This window comes from Neomonachus schauinslandi, chromosome 14 (assembly GCF_002201575.2).
Source record: "Neomonachus schauinslandi chromosome 14, ASM220157v2, whole genome shotgun sequence".
Lineage (NCBI taxonomy): Eukaryota > Metazoa > Chordata > Mammalia > Carnivora > Phocidae > Neomonachus > Neomonachus schauinslandi.
The window spans coordinates 20,538,232-20,544,335 of record NC_058416.1 but is presented as its reverse complement, the minus strand read 5'-3'; the positions used below and the strand labels follow the sequence as shown (position 1 = coordinate 20,544,335).

Here is a 6,104-nt window from a genome sequence, read left to right as displayed (position 1 = left end):
AGATTTTCTTTCATAGATAGCTCTGGGTCAGCCCAGAGGGGAGGCCTGGAGATAGACAAACGCAAAGCTCTCTATTCTCTTGTCAAGATAGGTGATCTTGGGGCACCTGGGTGGCTCAGTCCTTACGCGTCTGCCTTCGGCTCGGGTCACGATCCCGGGGTCCTGGGATCGAGTCCCGCATCGGGCTCCCCGCTCCGCAGGAAGCTTGCTTCTCCCTCTCTCACTCCCCCTGCTTGTGTTCCCTCTCTCGCTGTCTCTCTCTGTCAAATAAGTAAGTGGAACCTTTAAAAAAAAAAAAAAAAGATAGGTGATCTTTTCATGTCTAACACGGATAGACTGACAGTTCTGTAGGTATTACTGCTGTCATTCCTGGAGTCTGGCGACCTAGTCTTCCTCTTCCCTTCTGGGACTTCAGTCTTCACCTCCTCACCACTGCCTTTTCTGTTTTGCCTCCCTCTTACTCTGCAGGCCCCAGTGGCCTCCTGTTCCTCAGATGGCCTCCATGCTGACGGTTGCTTGTCTATGACGTTTCAGGTGTTTGAATTCCCTGGTGGTGCAATCCAGTGGGCCCGGTACAGGAACAATGTCAAAGACTACCTCAGTGTTGAAGAAGAGGCCTTTGGCAGCAGCTTGAACAGTCAGAGATCACAGATGACCCTAGGGACTCTGAGAGTAAAAAGCAATGGCCTCCGGGCCCCTCACTGGCACTTCAATGCTAATGAACATGGCTACCTTGTATAACAGGTTTGCCTGTGTTTGGCGCCTCAGTGTTTATGCTTTGTATCCTCAAGCTGTTATTTTAGTTGCTGCAAAACCTACTTAACTAAGTGGCAGGCAACACCCAGGCTTTGGTGGTGTATTCAGTTAGATTAGTTAGCAGTGCTTTGAAGCGTTAACCTGTTCGTTGTAATTATTCTTGGCATCACTTTGAATTTCTTTCTTCAGTATGAAGTCATTTTTCATTTGCTATTGTTAAAATAAGATCACTGTTCCATCCTTTGAGCCAAAGCTAAAACTCGTATCTCTGATCCAGTGATCAAAGAGATGGCAGCTTTCTTCTTTTTTTTTTTTTTTAAAGATTTTATTTATTTGATAGAGAGAGACACAGCGAGAGAGGGAACACAAGCAGGGGGAGTGGGAGAAGGAGAAGCAGGCTTCCTGCTGAGCAGGGAGCCCCATGCAGGGCTTGATCCCAGAACCCCAGGATCATGACCTGAGCCGAAGGCAGACGCTTAACGACTGAGTCACCCAGGCGCCCCGGCAGCTTTCTTCTAAGGAAAAAATCAGTTTGCTGATGTTCAGCCTGGAGTCCCTTAGATCAGGCCAATTGGATGCCCTTTTGTGGTTCAGACTTTTTAGAATTGTCTGGGAGTCAAGTGAAAGAGAGCTGGAGGTGAAATGAGCGTTCTCACTCGAATTTCAAATAATTCATTAGTTCTAAAAAGTATTCATTGTTGCATTCTGTATTCCAGATACTGGGGGAGGGGTAGTGACTAAACGCTCATGGCACTTTCAGTTTGGTCTTACCCTGGTGATCCTATTAATAGATCAGCCAGTGTTATGTGACATATTTCTTTTGGTGTTAATAAAACTCCTTTTTAATGCAATTCATTCAGTTTTAGAATTTACAGTGGGAAGAGAGATTAGAGTTTCATCTGAGACCAAATACTTCTTATTTCTTATGAGAGAACAGAGGCTCAGAAAGATTGACTTTTCTAAAGATAAACTGTAGTTGTTTGCTGGCCTGGGACAAAGTCCATGTTTTCTGACATTTTGTCTTTTTCCACATATACAGAATATGTAAAAGAGGACTGTCTTGGGGCACCTGGGTGGTGAGATGGAGCCCTGTGTCAGGCTCCGTGCTCAGTGTGGATTCTCTCTCCCTGTCCCTTGCCCCCTCCCCCCCCCGCTCTGTCTTTCTCTCTCTCTCTCTCAAATAAATAAATAAATCTTAAAAAAAGAACAAAAGAGGACAGTCTCCAGAAGGTTGGATTCCAGGGCTCTGGCTGAGTAGTAGGAAGAAGGAAAGGCAGGTAAGGGGAAGGGGACCCTTAATAGCAAACCCCAAGTAGGGAACTTAGTCTGGAGCATGTTCTAGGAGATAACAGGCCCGGAATCCAGCTCAGTCTGGGGAGCAGTTCTGGAAGTCCAGAGAGAGTTTATAATCTGATCTTCTACATGTGAGCTAGAAGGTGGTCAAAAGGTACTAACTTCCAGTTATAAAATAAATCAATCATGGGATGTAATATACAGCATGGTGACTATAGTTAATAATTCTGTATCATGAATTTGAAAGTTGCTAAGAGAGTAGATCTTGAAAGTTCCCATCATAAGAAAAAATTCTAGCGAGGGTGATGGATGTTAAAACTAGACTGGTGGTGATCGTTTCACAATATATACAAGTATCAAATCTTTATGTTGTATGCCTGAAACTGATAGAATGTTGTGAGTCAATTATATCTTACTTACAAAAATATAAAAAAATTCTATAAAGGAAATAAATGTGGCTAGAATATTGTTTAGGTCCCAGGAAAATTGTAGGATCACTCACACACATGGTAAGGAACCAGTCAATAGGATGTGACGGAAGTCTCTCTACTGCATACTCACCCATGGATGTTGCTTTTGTTTCTGAGTATCTTCATGAAAGCCTTGGAAGGAGTGGCCTCGAGAGGAGCGGGGCAGCTGGGGTGGCCAGTGTGCATGGCCCTGCAGTTCATGTCCCACTGTGCTGGCTCTGCTGTCCGTTTGGAGTAGTTGGTACCTTCATATGAATAGATACACACTTTTGCTGTTCTCTGCCTGTGTACTTGGAGAGAGCTCTTCAGGTTCACCTCCCCCTGTATCTTTAATACCTATCTGGAACTGACTTGTACACATCCGTGTAGACACAACAAAGACTTCTTGTGCATGCTTCCCTAATGACCGACTCTGGAAGAAATATTACCTTTGTATTTACTTTACAGAATAATACTACAGAAATGATTAGAGAATGAGAAAAAGAATTCTGTATAAGTGGAATCAAAGTACGGTGTAGTATGGATTAAAAGTGTAGACTTCCCCCCAGCCTCTGGCAACCACCATTCTAGTCTCTACTTCTAGATATTTTGATGAGAGAATTAAGTTTTAGGGTTCTTCATTGTATCTATCATTAACAATACTGTATTGAACACTTAAACATTGAAGAGGGTCGGTCTCATGTTAAATGTTCTTACACAATTAAAAAAAGTGTGGACTTTGGATTTGGAGCTTAGGTCCAAATCCCAGCTTTGCCATTGACTAGCAGAGTAACCTTGGGAAAATTGAATATTCTCTCCAGATTCAGTTTCTCATCTATAAAATGAGGGTAATAATAGTACTTGCTTCATAAGGTTGATACAAGGGATGATTGAGTTAAGTCAGGTAAAGTGCTTAGAAGAGTATCTGGACACACAGTAAAAGCACCGTGTTATTACTTTTAGTGTTGTTATCAAAACTGGATGCAGACTTTTTATCTAAAAATAATTTGCATCCATATACATACACATGGAAACATGGACATACACAAACATGTATGTCAGTGTGACCACCTGTGAACACACACTCATGTGCTTGTAGTCTTTTCAAACTCTATTTTTTTGTTTGTTTGTTTGTTTGTTTTTTAAGATTTGATTTATTTATTTGCCAGAGAGAGAAAGAGAGAGAGAGCGCAAGAGAGCTTGAGAATACAAGCAGGGGGAGGAGCACCAGGCAGAGGGAGAAGCAGGCTCCCCGCCGAGCAGGGAGCCCGACGTGGGGCTCGATCCCGGGACCCCCAGACCAGGACCTGGGCCGAAGGCAGTCGCTTAACCGACTGAGCCACCCAGGCATCCCAGGCTTTTCAAACTCTAAAGGATGAACTTAGAACTCTAAATTCTCAATGGGGGCGATATTGCCCCCTGGGGGGGGGGTAAAAACTGGTCCTTAGAAGGTAACAACGCCTTACTTTTTTTATGTACAAAGCACAGATATGCATGTGGTACATAAGCACTATGTATGCACGGTATACCCAGATTTACAGTACATCTGCAGTGTTAACATTTCATAGGATGGTGATTAGTAAAAAAAGACTAAAATGGTACCTTATAAGAGATGTAATGAGAAAAGTTTGAGAAACATTGCTCTAAAGTGATGTTGTATGTGTTTTCTGTTGATGTTTCAGGGCTCGGCATGGATTGGGGTGGTTGATGATGGTGGTGTAGTTACCACATACAATGTTACAGCTGGCCAAGTGATCTTCTTCCCTAAAAATACTCTCCACTGGATAAAGAATGTGGGGAATGAAGACTGCTTTTTCTTGCTCTTCTTTTCCACACATGATGAACTTCAGACCCTGGATGTTGATGATGTATTTTTTTCTGTACCTGAAAACATTGCTTCCAGGTCTCTTAAGGTCTGTATCGCTACTGAACACAAGTCCCTCCTTGAGGGTTTGCATTACATAGGCACAAAGAAAGCGTGAGTATTTGTGTTTCTAGAGTAGCAGTCGGTAGGGTAAGAGTTGGGTAATGAGCTCAAGAACATAACTTGTATTCCTACTAAAGATATACAACTTGTTGAAATTGACTTAGCTTTTACTTTCCTTTATGAAGGACTTCTACAGGAAACTGTAATGAATTGGTAGAAAAGTTTTGATAGAGGTAATAAAAATTACTATAATTTACATCTCTGAAAAGATGTAAGCTCGGGGTGCCTGGGTGGCTTAGTCAGTTAAGCGGCTGCCTTCAGCTCAGGTCATGGTCCCAGGGTCCTGGGATCGAGTCCCACATTGAGCTCCCTGCTCTGTGGGAAGCCTGCTTCTCGCTCTTCCACTCCCCCTGCTTGTGTTCCCTCTCTTGCTGTCTCTGTCTGTCAAATAAATAAAATCTTAAGAAAAAAAAAAAAGACATAAGCTCATTCAGGGAGAAGTTTGCTACAGATGACATAATTGTGTTCTCCTAGTCTAATGCAGAGAAGCCTATTGTTTTCCTGAAGGAAAGCTGCTTTTGGTCTCTATAAGTAGTTCTATTACCATGGAGGGACTGCTCCTAGAGCTGGGTGTAGAGGGAGAGGGCCAGATGCAGATGCTGACAATACAAATGGGTGATCAGAAGAATTGGTGGTGGCCCGTGAGTGGCAACTGGAAGGAGTTCTGTGGCAAATTTAGAAATCTCTCTAGGGAGGTTTTGAGATTTACCTCGCAGCAGATCCTGATCTAATGTTATAGGGAGAAGTGGAAAAAATGAGTCATTAGGAGAATTTTGGTAAATATGAGAACCACTGTATATTTTTGTAAGAGTTATAATGATTATAAAATATCAACACATTTAAAGCCAAAATGCATTGAAAACTTGGGAGGATTTTCATGAATATCACAAGCCTCAGGCTGGTTGAGGTCAGCTCCTTTGACTGGACCACTGAAAACCACAATGTTACCCTATCCTTAGCTATCTACCCTTCTATTACTAAAACTTGTAGAATGTTTCACAAATATCTTATATGATTTCTTATGTGTTTCAGCCTGAAGGTGGAATTAATTTCATTAGAACATTCCAGAAGCAAAAAGAGGATCAGGCGGTCAATCTTCCTCCCAACTTGGCAGAACTGGTTATAAATCCTAGTTATGTACAGTCTCCAGACAGTCTTGTGTGGAAATATTTTTATGACCTTAAAGGTATAGTATGTTATTTTGCAAAACCTTTATAGTTAAGTGTTTATATATGGGATTATATAGGTGTTGGATTGAGATGTAACATGTTTTTTTTTTATAGTGGGTCACAGTCAAGATGAGTTTGAAGAAACACATTTCTCTAAAGAATAGGAAATGAGAGAAAAGGAATGGAAGCAAAGGAGAATGTTGTAGAAGATCTCAAAGTATGAGGGGCGTGTGTTGGGGCCAGGGGTGCCTCAGGAGAAGAGGCTGATGAGAGAGGAGGGTCCAAGAATGCAGGTTTTAGAAGCCATGCTGATGAGTTTATACTTTATTTTGGTGGGAGCAATTAAGGGATTTTAAATAGGAGATTTTAAATTAAGTTTTAAAGTTTAAATTAGGTTTTGCATTTATTTATTTATTTATTTATTTATTTATTTATTTATTTATTTATTTA

The 6,104-nt window shown here is 41.6% G+C and overlaps 1 pseudogene; it reads left to right on the top strand.

Moving 5' to 3' along the window:
• The first annotated feature begins 522 nt into the window (after positions 1 to 522).
• Positions 523 to 6,104, top strand: part of LOC123326638 — a 10,541-nt pseudogene continuing 4,959 nt past the window's right edge.